This window comes from Labeo rohita, chromosome 23 (assembly GCF_022985175.1).
Source record: "Labeo rohita strain BAU-BD-2019 chromosome 23, IGBB_LRoh.1.0, whole genome shotgun sequence".
Classification (NCBI taxonomy): Eukaryota; Metazoa; Chordata; class Actinopteri; order Cypriniformes; family Cyprinidae; genus Labeo; species Labeo rohita.
Genome location: NC_066891.1, coordinates 27,506,102 through 27,523,416, shown reverse-complemented (window position 1 = coordinate 27,523,416; position 17,315 = coordinate 27,506,102). Strand labels below are relative to the sequence as shown.

General features: G+C 37.3%; 1 protein-coding gene across 1 annotated transcript in view; it reads left to right on the top strand.

Annotated features, from left to right (window-relative positions):
- The first annotated feature begins 1,558 nt into the window (after positions 1 to 1,558).
- The window catches only part of LOC127154558 (PDZ domain-containing protein 4), a 67,201-nt gene continuing 51,444 nt past the window's right edge, over positions 1,559 to 17,315 (top strand). Inside the window, exon 1 of the mRNA XM_051096169.1 lies at positions 1,559 to 1,641. The gene's annotated coding sequence lies outside the window, so the exon portion shown is untranslated. The remainder of the gene's footprint in view (positions 1,642 to 17,315) is intronic.

Genomic DNA, 17,315 nt, shown 5'->3' with positions numbered 1-17,315 from the left:
ACTAATATTTTCTGATTAACATAAACCCTGTAATAATGTGTAAAATGCACTACACAACCGCTGTGTTTATGACACGTCCTTTATTTTGGATAAATACTGTTTTTTAAATACAGCGTATTTTATACAGTTTTTATTAGCGCATAAAATGTTATCTAAATTTTAACTTGTTAAACAAATATTTTTAGAACAAGTAAGAATTAAATGTATCATTTAAATCAGCTCATCTCTGTCAATACTGTAGGTGGTTCTTTATGGGATAATTTTTGTGCCAATAAGAATGAACGTAACTTTATAAAACTGAACGTAACTTTCCAAGAAACGATCAAAAATATGCCACTGCAAAAGAAGAAAAACACAATGAAAATTAAAAAATGAACTCAGTCGCACAAATTTAACATGCTCTTCAAATATGCTTCATTCTTTGTTAATGATTTTCAAAGAATCGTTTTCGCGAATCATGGATTCTGAATGCGTTGCCACAACTTTCGCTTACGCTTCGCAAATTTTCGTTTGCTGTTTTGGCACAAACCTCTCGTAGGGGCGGGCTTAACAGCGATCTACTCTGATTGGCTAATGAGCTTTTGATGGACAGTTGCTCTCTGACCTGGAAGCACGGACGGTGACGTCAGTGGCGCACATATTGGAAAGTTGTTGCGGTGTGCAATACGTCCTGCTTTGTTTATATTAAGTATTAATGTTATTAGTTTTTCACCTACGGTCGTCTCTTAGTTTCTAAAGATGAGCTCCCAGGAAAGACACGGAGCAGCATCATCTTCCACCTCAGCTTGTCCCTCAGGGCAGCTTGAAGTAGGTTCGTGTTGCTAAAGTAACGTTAATCAATAACATCGATAAAAGTTTTATTCATGTACAGTGTGCAACAGTTCTGATAGTTTCTATAAACAAACCACGACGTATTGCGCCACTGACTTCACCGTCCGTGCTTCCGGTTCAGAGAGCAACTGTCCATCAAAAGCTCATTAGCCAATCAGAGTAGATCGCTGTTAAGCCCGCCCCTACGAGAGGTTTGTGCCAAAACAGCAAACGAAAATTTGCGAAGCGTAAGCGAAAGTTGTGGCAACGCATTCAGAATCCATGATTCGCGAAAACGATTCTTTGAAAATCATTAACAAAGAATGAAGCATATTTGAAGAGCATGTTAAATTTGTGCGACTGAGTTCATTTTTTAATTTTCATTGTGTTTTTCTTCTTTTGCAGTGGCATATTTTTGATCGTTTATTGGAAAGTTACGTTCAGTTGTATAAAGTTACGTTCATTCTTATTGGCACAAAAATAATCCCATAGTTCTTGTGTGTTGCCGAAATCTAAGCTCAGACCACTGCAGTCACTTCCAAGACTTTTCCAAGGTGCTGCTAATATGTCCAGATTTACAACCACAGCACCGTCTGACAACATCATCATACAAATAAGTTAAAGGTAATGGCTGTACTATCATTTCAGCTATATTTACATGTAAATGATTATTTAGTTAGTTAGTTAGATACTAAATGACTTTCTTATTTGTTCCCTGACACAGAACACAACGTGCTGCTCCTCTTAGCCACTCACTGATCAGAACAGATGCAGACAGAGGTGTGAGCCTGCGCCAGGAAAGCAAAACTATGCAGTCACATTGCAGCACTGGTGAGTCTTGGAGAGTAGCTAAGGTTTGTAAAAATGACTTTGAAATTGTTTTTATTTTTTCCCAAATTCCTATTCATTCATTCATTTATTCATTCCCAAATTCAGTTTATTTCGTTGTAATATTTCTGGATTCCATTTTTTTCTAGACTTTGTTTTAATGGTTAAATAAAAATAAATAATAATAAAAAAGCATGTATAATTAATCATACAACGTACAAAATTCAGCATCAACATGACATTTTTAAGGTCGTATTAAATAAGTTTTATTTTTTACCCAATTCTGTGTTTTCCATTAATTTTCTTGATTTCATTTGAATGGTTTGATTAAATTTGAATGATCAAAAGAATCTCTAATAAACTGATTTTAAAAATAATAATAATATAATGTAATATATGTGTAACACAGTCATGTGAAAAGTTCGGACACTCTATTGAATTTCACGGTTTTCTGTATCAGGACATAATAAAAAATTATCTGGTCCTTGGCAGGTCTTAAAATTTGGAAAATAAATCCTCAGATAAACATCTTCACGTGACATATCACACAGCGTCATTATTTATTTAAGAAAATAAAGCCAAGAGGGAAAGGCCATGTGTAACAAAGTTAGGACACCCTATGAGTCAGTTGCCTGTAGATCGACTTTTAGTAGCAATAACTTGAAGCATTCATTTTCTGTGTGACTTTATCAGTCTCTCACATCGTTCTGGAGGAATTTGGACCACTCTTCTTTTCAACGTTGCTCCAGTTTATTGAGGTTTGTGGGTATTTGCTTATGCACAGCTCTCACCACAGCATTTGAGTCAGAATGAGCTCTGGACATGGACTGAGCGACTGCAACACCTTGATTCTTTTCTTTTCAGCCATTCTGTTGTAGATTTGCTGGTTTGCTCGGGATCATTGTCCTGTTGCAAGACCCAGTATTGGCCCAACTTTACATGTCGGACAGATGCCCTCGCATTTGACTCTACAACACTTTGATATACAGAGGAGTTCATGGCCAACTCAATGACTGTGAGGTGCCCAGGTCCTGTAGCTACAAAACAAACCCAAAATAATCAGCTCTCCTCCAGCATACTTGTCGTTTGGTATGAGGTGTTTGTGCTGATACGCTCTTTAGGCTTTCACCAAACACATGTTAACTGAGGCCTGTAGAGTCTGAGGTGTAGTTCTTGGGTTGTCTGCCATTTCTCTGAGCTTTACATGGTCTGATCTTGGGGTGAATTACTCTTCTCAGATTGATGGCAGCAACAATTGCTTCTCTAAGAGGATTGCTGATGTCTTTCCTCCTTGGCATTGTGTTAACACACACCTGAAGTCTCCAGACCAGCAAACTGCCAAAGCTTATGCTTTTATAGAGGTGCTCAGACTTGCTGATGATCAGTTAATCAAAGGTATTTGAAAGGCGCAATGATATTACGCAGCACCTGAAAATAGTCTCCCTGTGCAAGCAGGTGGTCATGTTGGTTATGTTGACGGAAGTTTGCCTATTTTCAGGTGCTGTGTAATATCATTGCGCCTGCTGCACCCATGGTACAGCAGCAAAGTTCCTTGATTATTACACCAGAATGAGAGTATAGTTCCTAGCCATATCAGCCTAGAAAATCACATCTTTTCATTTTCCGTCAGTCTTTGTACACGGTGTAACTACAGAAGAGTCAAGTTTTAAATAGGAAAAATATCGAAACTCTTTGGTCATTTTTGAGCGAGATGCTAACGGTCTAATCGGATTCAATGATCTATGCTAAGCTATGCTAAAAGTGCTACCACCAGACCCGGAGATCGGCTGAACGGATTCAAAAACCGCAAAACTCAACTGTTATACTCTAGTGGAGTTGGAAAATTAGCTTATTTAAAAAAAAAAAAAGGAGTGTTCCTTTAAGTTTTGATATGTTTACAGTAGGAATTTTACAAAATATCTTCATAGACCATGACCTTTATATCATTTCCTAATGATTTTTGGCATAAAAGAAAAATCAATAATTTTTAACCATACAATGTATTTTTGGCTATTGCTACAAATATACCCCAGCGACTTAAGACTGGTTTTGTGGTCCAGGGTCACAACTGTAAATTTAATCCTCCTTTTTTTCTATATTTTCTATTTTGTGACCTCATTTAGATATTTTGACTTCATTTTGTGAACTTTGTGTGTCAGTCAAATGAAAGGTTTATAGTAACTGGAAAGTTACTCAGTGTAAAATTGAATGATTTATTAAATGTTTTATTTATTTTCCTTCCACCCACCCAACCAATAATTTGAATATATTCATGAGGATCTCGAAGGAAACATTTCTGCATTTTCCTTCATATAATGGACTCATATGGTGCCCCGAGTTTGAACTTCCAAAATGCAGTTTGAATGCGGCTTCAAACGATCCCAAATGCAGTTGTAAACGATCCCAGCTGAGATAGAAGGGTCTTATCTAGTGTAACGATCTGTTATTTTAAGAAAAATAACACAATTTATATACTTTTTAATGTCAAACGCTCGTCTTGTCTTACTCTGCCTGGACTGTTTTTGTTCTGGTTCATGACAGTTAGTGTATGTCAAAAAACTCCCATCTCATCTTCTCCCTCAACTTCAAAATCGCCCTATATCGCTGTTTTACCTTTTTTGTTAAGGGTGTTTGATCTTCTTTGCATGTTCACTTTGCATAGACTGGGTTGGTACTTCTGCAGCGATGTAGGATGATTTTGAAATGATTTTTGAAGTTGAGGGAGAAAATACGATTGGAGTTTTTCAAAACATACACTAACTGTCTTGAGGCAGAATACACAGAGTTCAGGGAGAGAAAGGAAAGACAAGCATTTGAGATTAAAAAGTATTTAAATTGTATTTTTTAAATGAAAATAACCGGTCATTTCGCTAGATAAGACCCTTCTTCCTCAGCTGGGATCGTTTATAACTGCATTTGGGATCATTTGAAGCCGCATTTAAACCTAATTTTGAAAGTTCAAACTCAGGGCACCATATCAGTCCATTAAATGGAGAAAAATGCAGAAATGTTTTCCTCAAAAAATATAATTGCTTTACGACTGAAGAAAGAAAGACATGAACATCATGGATAACAAGGGGGTGAGTCCATTAAATGTGAATCTTTGTTTTGGAAGTGGACTTCTCCATTAAGTAAATTTGCTTATTTTCATACACTAAGATTTCCCTCCTATGTTAAACAGTAACATAAAGAGCCAACACATCTAGTTGTTTATGTTTGTAGTTAGGGGATGTGATGATGCTACTGTCACTAAAGTTAATTCATTTGAGTTTCATCATCTTTATATTGACCAGCATATTTGATGATACAGTGGAAGACATCCCAGTCTTGGCTCTAAGCATTGCTTGCAACATCATACTACATGATTCTTTTCATAGAGAAATCTGTGCACGCTCTTGCAGTGTTGCGGATACTCCAGGATGAGGATGTAATCCTTTTCCTCTTCAAACCAATCCAGCATATACACAATGTAGGGGCTTAACGCAGACTGTTTCATCACCAGATTTATAACCACTTCTGCAAACGCTGGCTTGTAACACCCAGTCCAGAAAGAAGAGTTCAACAAAAGGTTAGCTCAGAATGGAACAAGAGTGATTTTACCCACTGCCCATCATTTAGGTTTTGGAACAAAGTGATGATGTGTTTATTGAAACAAAACCTAGTGTGCATTGTCTAATGTGAAGTATACAGATGTTTTATGCATGTATTGTTTACACAGTAGGTGCAGACAATGACCGTTTCTCTGCAGAGTGCGGCACCATCAGTCAACACGGCACTGAAGCCTCGAGCACCTACAGCACGATTACATGTTAATTTGACTCTCCGCACCTCCCCCTGCTCTCTGGTCCACGCTGTACCTCTCTCACTATCCCTTGTCGCACAGACATCGCTCGTTTTTCTTCATGTCTTGCTGATCTCCATTAAACTCCCCTGATCACCTCTTTGATCCTTCCATCTTTACATTTTCATCTGTGTGTTGTTTTAACACAGTGGCTTGATATGAATCAATTAGACAAGAGATGAAAAAGAATGTGTAGCTTTGATGAAAATGGGTGCAGTTGGGTGTGGAGGCTGTAGATGGTCTAAAAGTGCTGATGCAAGCAGGGAAGAACGGGGACTGCAGAAAGAGGACCGAGCTAATGATGTATTGATCTGACACAGCCGCAAGGCACATACTTCTCTGTCTGGCTGTAATGCATGTGTATTTGCATGCAAGGTGTGTTACTTCCACATCGGAGTGGAGGTAGCAGTGTGTCTGAGCATGTGCGCAGTGGAGAGGATGTGAGATTATTTTCCTATTTAGATTGATCTCGTTTGTGATTGCAACTGTAATGTTTCCCTTTAGGACCAACACAGACACTTCCTTTGAACTGAGTGGAGCTGAGCCTCTGGTGGCTGAATATCTGCCTGAATGAAAACTTAATTATACAATCTGTTGTTGTAGGAAGCTTGTTGCTCTGCATGGTATATCATTAAAATTCTTTTATTTACTACAAATACAGGTTTGTAGACTACTCCGGATTACTCCCATTCACATTCACTCGGAATTCAGATCACTTACATATTTATTTGTGCAATATACAGTCATGGCCAAAAATATTGGCACCCTTGCAATTCTGTCAGAAAATGCAACCCTTCTCTTTTAGAAAATTGTTGCAGTTGCAAATGTTTTGGTACTCACGTGTTTATTTTTATTGTTTTTGCATTAGAACAACACACACACAAAAAAAAAAAAACAGAGAAGAAAAGGCAAATCTAAAACAAATCCACACAGAACCCAAAAAACTGGACAAAATTATTGGCACCCTTAACTTAATATTTGGTAGCACCCCCTGAAATCAGTTGCTTCCTGTAACCATGAATGAGTTTCTTACACCTCTCTACTGGAATTTTGGACCACTCTTCTTTTGCAAACTGCCCCAGGTCATTCAGATTTGAAGGATGTCTTCTCCCAACTGCTGTTCTGAGATCTCTTCACAGGTGTTCTGTGGGATTCAGATCTGGACTTATTGCTGGCCATTTCAGATCTCTCCAGTGCTTTGTTTGTAACCATTTCTGAGTGCTTTTGAAGTGTTTTTTGGGTCATTGTCCTACTGGAAGACCCATGACCTCTGGTGGAGATGCAGCTTTCTGACACTGGCCACTACGTTGCGCCCCAAAATTCTTTGGTAATCATCAGATTTCATGATATCGTTCACACAGTCAAGGCATCCAGTGCCAGAAGCAGCAAAGCAACCCCAAAACATCTTTGAACCTCCACCATGTTTGACTGTAGGGACTGTGTTCTTTTCTTTGAAGGCCTCATTTCTTTTTCTGTAAACAGTGCCATGATGTCCTTTACCAAAAAGCTCTAATTTTGTCTCATCTGTCCACAGTACGTTCTTCCAGAAGGATTGTGGTTTTGTCACATAAATTCCAGTCTTGCTTTTTTATGCCTTTGTGTCAGCAGTGGGTGGGAGTGTCCTCCTGGGTCTCCTACCATAGCGCATCTTTTCATTTAGATGGCGACGGATAGTGCGAGCTGACACTGTTGTACCCTGTGTCTGCAGATCAGCTTGAATTTGTTTGGAAGTTAATCAGGGTTCTTTATCCACCATTCTGACGATCCTTTGTTGTAATTTGTCCTTAATTTTGCTCTTCTGTCCACTTCCAGGGAGGTTAGCTACACTGCCATGGGCTGTAAACCTCTTGATGATATTGCACACAGTGGACACAGGAACATTAAGATCTCTGGAGATGGACTTGTAGCCTTGAGATTGTCCATGTTTTTCCACATTTTTTCTCTCAAATCCACAGACAACTCTTTACACTTCTTTCTTTTCTCCATGCTCAGTGTGACACACAACATAAAGGTTGAGTCAACTTTTCTCCATTTGAACTGGTTGCAAGTGTGATTACTATATTGCCCACACCTGTTACTCGCCACAGGTGTGTCCAAATACAAATTACAGGAGCATCACATGCTTGAAAAGCAACTATTTCTTACAATTTTGACAAGGTGCCAATAATTTTGTCCAGTCCATTTTTGAGTTCTGTGTGAAATTTTATCAAGTTTGACCTTTCTTCTCTGTTTTTTTGGTGGTGTTGTTGTTGTTGTTGCAGTGCAAACAAAAACAATAAGCATGTGAATACCAAAACACTTGTAAGACATTATCGAGTATATCGCAAAAAACAAATAAAACACCCAGAGAGTGCATGCATAAACTTTGAGATGAAGGTTCAGACAACTGTGCAAGCACATTTACAGTTCACGCTAGTGATTTAGTCTATTAAAATACATTCAGAACTCCCCCAAAATTCAAGATAAGTGGGAAAATATGCCTCCATATGACTTTTATACTTCTTTTATAATTTTATCATCAGATATAGTTAATATCACAAGAAGAGTACAGTTATTTCTCCAATTATCAGTACAATTGAAATGTGATATTGATTTGATGAACAGCCCAATGAACAAGAAGTTAATATTAAGTGACTTACATGACGCAATAGTTCTTGTTTTTGCTGTATTTCCACAATGAAAAATTTCAAACAAAGCCACGAAAGATGTTTTGCATCTCTGAGTAACTGCATCAATCAGCCGTTTGAACAAATCAGTTGAATAAATGACTCAATGACTCTACTACCTACTACCTACTGGCAATTTTAGGTTTATATTTTAAAGTATATTTTACCGTTCCCCCCCCCAAAATAATTTCAAATATTGCTATAGAAATGTTATTTTTAAACATCAAATGATTAATTATGCATTTGTAAATGGAGGTTAACTACATTCATGTCCTGTCTGTGTAAATGCATCTGACTTCAGATGCGAATTCTGTGCCACCTCTGCATTGCACAAATTTTGATTGTTGACAGCCCTATAGTGTCTTACTATTTAAATTTATTGATTGCATTGAATAATTTGACCCAAAAGTTGATGTATACATTTAATTAGGTTAGAAAAATGGCCTTATAAAGGTAAAAATGCCCATAAATGGTAAAAATCACTTTGAACGTATTGGAAAAGTACATTTCTGTTACTCCTGCAAACTAACCACTTCACAGAATATAAAGAATATCAAAAGCTTTAGGGGTCTTGCCAAAAAAAAAAAAAAGCACAATAACATGCTCAAACTATAGTGAAATTATCATTATTGACAAAATGTTGTCATTATTGCACACCCTACTTACATATCAGCTGATTCAAATTATGTCTAGTTTGATCCTTAAAAGGTTTATAGAAAAAAAAAAATACTGATCTGTAATCTGCTTCAGATTACTCCCATTCACATTTACTCTGGATTCAGATCACTTGCATATCCTGTAGATCCACTCAGATCATGCCTAGTTTGATCCTTCAAAGGTTAATATGTGAACTCTATGTAACTTTTTAAACTAAAATGCTAATCTGTAATCTACTTCAATTTACATTCGCTCTAGATTCAGGTCACTTGGAAATTCAACAGGTCCACTGGTTCGGAGTTTGATTCTTTGTCTAGTTTGAGCCCTGAAGGGTTCACACATAAAAGGTGAGCATTTGTATAAAATTTTTAAGCCTTAAATGTAACTTTACACTTACCTCTAGTCTAACTGAATCAGATTTGTCTTATTCACATTGATTCTGCATTCAGATAACTTGTAAATCCAATACAGTCCATGAGGTTTAAAAGGTAACAGTTGAAGCTCCTAAAGGTTTCATGCATCATTTGCATCAGGTTTTAAAACACTTTTAATTACTACAAATACTTATTATTGTCTACTCCAGATTGCTCTTATTCACATTTACTTTGGATTCATACTGGATTCAGATCACTTTCAAATATTGACTCTTTGTCTAGTTGAAAAACTAGGGTTAGAACCATTATGAGTGCTAAATTCAATGAGTCTAACTGCAGCTCGACTCATTTATATTCAGATGTGGTCTCAGCTGATTTAATTTCATCAACAATACAAGGGCATAAGGGGGACTGAAAAACTCTCACATGGATTTTTATGATTGCATTTTAAGGACTGCATTTAATTTGAGAGCAGGAGATTTTTATGTCAGCAGCCACATCCAAGCCCAAATCAAATCTTTTTAGAGTTTTTTATTAAAAGTAAAACTCCATATGCAATCTTAGAACAATTTTGTCCAGAACACCCGGAGGTGCTGTTTATCAGCAATGATCAGGAAAGTATCCACAGCCACTGCTTCCATATTGATTTGGATTAAATCAACACGCAGACGTGTAAATGCTAGCCCTAATCTCCATGAAACCGCTTATCAAGGGATGAAGAGGAGAGGAGGGGTGTTAAGAGGAAAATAAGAGAGTGAGATTTCTGTACCCGTAAGAGTGGTTTGTGCTGCTTATGTAGAAAAATTACTTGAGGCAGATTTGTCATTAGAATATTGATCGAGTCTGGGCTCTCGAGAGACGACAGCAAAACTAGATTACAACAGGGGAAAAAACTGCAGCGTTTGTGAGAAGCGCTCTGCATATCTAATAAGAAGCTGTTGAAAAGAGTATGCTGTATGTGTTTTTTCTCTCCGATTTGTATTTATTTAAGAGCACGAGTCTAGGGTGAAATGAAACGGCAGCATTCAAAACATTTGCAAAGAAGAAAGAATTAATCACAAATAGAACTGCACATAGGCAACCTGTTTTCATCTTTCTCAGTAGCTGGTATTCATTTCTGTCTTTCTCTTTTAGATTTATTACCTTTCCTTTGTTTTCATTTTATTCAGCTTTGGCACCTTGAACACACACACATACACACACATATATCTATTTATTCTATGTCACATTAATTTATTTCCAATGTATTTTGTTGGGTATTTGTTTTACACACAGTATTGCCAAAGTAAAGTATAAAATAGTTGGTTGTTTAAAAAAAGCATGTTCTGTTTCATGCAGATATCTTTTGTTAATATCACCTTAAACGCACACACATACACACAGACGCATACTGATTTGCATATATATTTTAATTTCACATTCTATCTTTTGCACTCAAAACTGCAAATGCAAATGAAAAAAATGACATCAAGGCATTAATGAAATTCAGAATTCAGCAAATATGAGTTTTGCTGCAACTGATGCATAACCGCTCATCCCTAGAAGCATCTCACTTTATATCTGTACCTGAATGTGTCATGTACCTTTCTATGAAATATCATGATTCCTCCAGGCTAGTTGTCATTATCTATGAAAGTAACATAACAAGAAATGTCACAGTTTTCTGCTTAAGGCAACATACAGTCACAACCGCTTCTCACATAAAGCAGCTTTCACTTATTATTGTGTTGGACTGTCCCTTGTGAAAAAGAAGTACACTTCACTTCACTTTTTTTTTTTTTAAGAAATTGTACTACTGACAAACATACATGATAAACTAAATTATATTTTGATGTCATTTCTATTGAACCTTGTTTGCTGTATTTTTAAATATATTTGTAATTACACATTCGCAATGATGAACCTCCATTGTTTCGATGCCGGAGCATTGCTGGATGTAATAATGAACAGTGGTTGTCATTTACTCCCGACATCTGAGCTGCTGAAGATGCAGTGGATTAAGTTTGTTTGTGAAGGGAATGCACCTCCCAATCTACATAAATGCATCTATGTTTACGTAAATCATTCGTGATCCAGCTTGACCTACAGCAGAAGTGATTATAAGGTTTTTTTTTATGAATCTCTGCAATCACCTTTCCTAATAACATGCTAGTTAGCAAGTTTCACAGCTAAATGTGGCTAAAGTAAACAGGCTTGTCACTCCACAGAGAAGAAGAAAGGGGCGGGGCGAGCAGAGCTCATTTACATTTAAAGGAACAACCCCTCAGAATGGGTTGATTTTTGCAGAGCTCATTTTGACAAGGTAAAAAGGGCGTTGTTTTACATAACCATTGATAATTTTTAACCAAAGTATATTATAGACTTTTCATTAAGACCCTAAAGAATCATATCAACTTGTGGAAAACGGGCATCCGATGACCCCTTTAAAGGAGAAGTTCACTTCTGGAACTAAAATTTACAGATAATTTACTCACCTCATTGTCATCCAAGATGTTTGTGTCTTTATTTCTTCAGTCGATAAGAAATTGTTTTTTGAGGAAAAAATATTCAGGAATTATCTCCATATAGTGGACTTTAATGGTGCCCCCAAGTTTGAACTTCCAAAATGCAGCTTCAAATGGCTCTAAACAATCCTAGCCAAGGAAGAAGGGTCTTATCTAGCAAAACGATCAGTCATTTTTGAAACAAATTGACAATTTATATAATTTTTAACCTTAAACAGTCATCTCTTCTAGGTCTGCGTGAATTCTGTTTTTTTTCTGGATCAATATGGTCAATACATTTAGGGTATGTCAAAAAACTCTCATCTCGTTTTCTTCCACCAACTTCAAAATCGTCCTACATCGCTGCAGATGTACTGATGGCATGACAAAATACAGTAGAACCCATTATAGTCATTAATGATGTCTACATCAATTAAATTATCTGAAAATTTTTGTTCTGGAAGTTAAATTCTATTTTAAAAAAGAATTTTGGCAAATTCAGAAAAACGTACAATCATTTATGCCCTTGAAAAATGTGATATCGCCACCTAGTGCCATATTTCCTTCACATTTCTCTAAGACCTCTGGGGGCCATGAGTCAAACAGACCCACTGAGTTTCGTTCCGATCGGTCTCCGTTAACCGTGTCTAGGGTGCTCAAAATTTATCGGCCAATGGTGCCCATGTTTTTTTGAGGTATGCAAATCACCGCCTTGGAATTATACGGTTTTATCATGCATTCTGAGCACTTTTGAGATATTGAGCTTCAAAGTTTTTTGCATTCCATAGACTTCTGTAGACAGACCCATTTTTGATTTCTAAACAAAAAGCCCCCAAATGTACACAGCTTTCAAAAGAAACATCACATAATGTAAATAAGTTATCACAGAATAAGAATATGTGAATAACTCAATTTTGACAAAAATGTCAGATAGGGATGGGCGATATGGGCTTAAAATCTTTTTTAATCTTTAAAAATTATTTATCACAATAATTTCTGGTATTTATTGCGATAATGGTATCAATGACGATAATTCAGGGAAATCCTCTTTCTTTAGAGAAAAGTATTATCTTTCTTATTTTTTTCCCAAAATAGGGTGTCGTGAGCATTACTGAGTACACACGTAATGTAATGACTGTTTAATTCACTGGAAAATTAAATTGTTTGTTCTTTCTGTACTGGAAGCTCCTAATATTAAGACGAATTCCTTATGTGTGAAACACACTTGACCAATAAAGCTTTTTCTGATTCGGAAGCCGGAGGGCGCCCTTGCACAGAAACTTCACACACGCTTTATAGAGGAAGTAGTAGTACTGACGACGCTTCAGGAATCTCTAATCCTGTTATCGCTGTAGCTGAATAAAACGCAGATGACAATTGAAAACAAATAAACATACGACTGATACAATATGTGAAATGTCCATATAGACACTTGTGGCACGTTGGACCAAGACCGTGCACAGTGATTTTCATGTTGATAGGACAAATGGTTGAGTAGGTATAGCCATTTTTATGTTTTGTTTTCCCTCTAATAGCGCCACCTAGTGGTTAAGCTCCGCAATGTTTTTCCTGTGACCTCAGAATGAACTCTTACATAAGAGTGCTGAGTTTGGCGAAGATATCTGATTCTGTTCAGGAGTTATAGGCATTTTAGTAAAAGTGGCCCTGCCCCTTTCAAACATTTTGCTGCCCCTTTGCAACAGTGAGTTGTAAGCTCAACTTTTTTTTTGATAATTATCGATATTCACTCTCCAGAGAATTTTTCTGCACTGGTTTGGTTCAAATCAGGCAAAAAACCTAGGACTAGTTTGCAAAAGTATGGTTTTCCAAAAATGCGAAATACCTGAAAATTTTGCCAGGCTCACGATCGATTGTCTGATTTTGTACTTTTGATCACTGTAGTGTCCTCGTCAGGCCGATTGGGGCAAGCCTTGGACACAGTGTAGGTGGTGTGAGTACTACCACACCTCTGAGTTTTAAGTCTCTACGACTTATGGTTTAGGGTGCTTTCACATCTGTAGATCGATTGCTTTGTTCCGAAACAGGGGTTAAAATTATTACAATTTTGCTTTTTATTCATGGTTCGGTTCACTTTCACACAGCAAAGTTTCTAAATGTGTTAATACAAGTCACGCGTGAGTAAACTGTCCTCTCATTGGTCAAAGTTCCACGTTTTTTTCCAGGATTCCGCTCAACTGTCATCTGTCAGGATGGAACAACAACAGCTTTGTGGGCTTATTGTTGCATTTATTTATTTTTTTTTAGGTATCGTTATATTAATTTATAATTTTGAGCAGGAGTCCATCATCAGGAAAACTTTTTTTAAAGCACACCTACTACAAACAGAGCAATAAGATGGCATTATAAAATGAAAAGGCGCTCTTTGATTTTGAATGCCACAGACAGACACGGGTTCATTTTAAGCGGTATTAGCAAAACAACAAAGCTGCTGCTGTTCATGGAACTGTAATTACCCATTATACAGTGTGATAAAGCCTGGTTCGTTGGTCCATTGGATCGGATTGCTTTCTCACTACAACCAAACCGCTCCAGTGTTCGTTTGAAAGCGTACCGAGACCACCTCTTTAAGGAAGTCTTGGTACGCTTCTTTGGTCCGCTTTTGGTGCACATTGGAGTGCGATTGTTACATTCACACCTGCCCAAACGAACCGCACCAAGAGGGAAAACGAACTCTAGTGTGATTCAGCCGAACTAAATGAGGCAGGTGTGAAAGCACCCTTAGTCTGCATGAACGTAACCATTACGTGCTTGAACCCCTAATTACTTTCTATGTGCTTTATAGTATGTTAGTTAACACATCAATATAAGTCTACATCTTTAAAGACACATCAAAGTGATTTAAAATATAAAGTATAATGTTTAATTTGACATTTTTGCAAAGTGATGAAAGTGAACACTCTATAATTTTTCTTAAGTAGCCTGTTATTTTGTCATTATTATATCTTCGAGTATAGTTTTATGGTTTGAATTCTAAAAGTGCAAGTGGACATTCAATACAATTTAGTAGATGTTTCTTTTCTCAAGGGGCCTCTTTAGGACAGTCTGTGTTCTAGTGCAGCAGGACAAATCAGTGTGTGCCCTTTTCACTGAGGACATGTTCTCATGACAGTGACACCACAGCCTCTCACCGGCGATCTGAAATAACACCCATACTAGAAGTTGAACGGCTCATAAAACATCTAAAGCGTAACAAACACATTCGGCTTGACACAAAAGTACATGTGGGATAATTATTGATCCTTTGCTTGAAGATACAAAGAGCTTCCTTTCTGTCTAAATTCATCATGGTGGCTGTGTTTTAGTCATACTTAAGATGATCAAGCTGTTTGCTGGAACATGGTAGCTGTCTGACCAGTTAATGACCAGCTGGAAACCAGTAAATGGGTTTTCTGGCAGGGCTGTTTTTCTCCCATCCTTTGGCCAGTCATTTATAACCACCTTGCATCTCAGTCCTTTCTTTTATCTATTGGTTGTCGATATTGTTTTCCCAGCCCCCACTTTGTGTGACTATGCTCCACCTTCAGCTAGTTAAGCAGCGTTCTCACCATTAGCCATCAAAGCCTCATCTCACAGCCAATTAACCTCTGCTGACATTGAGCCCATCTCTTTCTTTCTCATTCTCATCGAACATCTTGCCATCCATTCGTTCCCTGTTTGACAAACATACACTTTTGCCCAGTGCATCCTTGGCCCTGTTTACGCCTGGTATTAGGATGCGTTACGGTCGATCGGATAACAAGAAGACGAAGGAGGCACATTCCCGTTCACACCTGCTGTTTTAATTCATGTCCTCTGCCCACTTTCGACCCGCTCTGTGCTGATTTCTTTTGAGGGGAGGGTTTATGAGCCAGTGTATGTGGGCCTTTTTTATCTTTCGATCTGAAATAAGCTTGTGCAATTTACATATGAGCCAAATGTTGACCACTATTCACTGTCATTATAAAGCTTGGAACAGCCAGGACATTTTTTAAAATAACTCCAATTGTATTCATCTGAAAGAAGAAAGTCATACATGCTTGGGATAGCTTGAGGATGAGTTAATAATGGAGTAATTTTCATTTTTTGGGTGAACTATCCCTTTAACAAATGTGGAAAACCATATACTGTTCAGTAATGGAGTGACTTTCTTCATTGTTTTTTTTGTTTAGGCTTGATGCACGTTACACATGCGTGACACACACAATCATTATTCAAAGAATCAGAGTCCTGATGATGTAAGCAGTTTACAGATCTCTTTTACAGTACTTGAAACATATTTCAAGCCTTATGCTCACTCATGCATTACTCAAAAGTGAGCCATGAAACAGGCCTTCCATATAAAATACAATATCAAACAAACTAAACAAATACAAAAAAGACCTCAAGAAATTGCTGATACATTTTTTTCTGTTTTATTGACATTTTTGGTGTGTGCAAGTTTTTGTTTGATGTTTGTTTTTAAGATGTGTTTTCAAATCAGAGAAAAAAGAGATTTTTTTTTTTTTTTTTTTAAATACAGCAATACTTTTACATTTTTTTTTCTGCATGATGCTAATGTATTCATTGCTATCGCATTTTGTACATGCAACTTAACCTTAACCAGGGCACATCAAAGTACCTATTCTAGAAAGTATTTGATTGGACAAAATATGCTTTATAAATAAACTGTATAGTGTGGGATGCTAAGACTTCAGATGCAAAAACTATGACGGCATTTTAGTGCCATGTTAAAGTGCTCCTATTATGCCTTTTCAAATATGACCTTTCATGCAGTGTGTCATGTAGCTGTATGTGAGCATAAACATAAAATAATCTGCAAAGTTGTGAAGCCGACAGTGCACGATAAATAAAGTTATTGTCTATCAAAAAAAAAAGAAGAATCGGCTCACAATCGCCTGAACGAGTCATTAGGAATTCGAATCTTATTCTGTTACGGCTGCACGTCACAAAGTAAAACATTTGCATAATGTCCGCCCAAACGTCGCGAACAACTTGCCCGCCCACAAACACAGTCAAATTTCCATGTGGTTTACGTCATGTGGAGAAGACGCTGTATCCTACTCTGTGAGAGTAAATTTGTTTTATATGCACTTCGAAAAGATGAATCTACAAAGAGTCAGTAGTTAACATTCATTTTTTCAACGACACCTCAGCAGTACAATTCTAATCTTGTGTTGTGTTCCGTCATTTTACTGACGACTGCTTTTCTAATCTCAGGGAGTACAGTGCGGGATTCACCAAACGCTTGCTCTTAAAAGATGTTTGCTTACATAAGCAAATTGCGAGCACTTTCCACGGTAGTCTGTGCTAACATGTCGATCAGTCACTTCAGCCGTTTCATCGTCAGACTCCGGCTCGAATTGGTAAGGTAAAACCGATGCCATCTCTTCTATGTACTGACAAGTCTCCAGGGCTGTCATTCAGTTATGGCGATGGGCGTTTTGTTTTTGACACACGCTGTACGCAGTAGACCAGTCATAAAGGACTGCTCCATCTGACCAATCACAGCAGTGAGGGCTCATGTAAAGGAGGGGTTTAGAGAGACTGATTCTTCGAACTGCTTCACACGAGTTGTTTACGAATCATTTAGAAATGAGGTAAAATTAAAGTGTTTTTTGACCCTGCATTTCAAGAATAAAGTCGAAATTATCGGAGT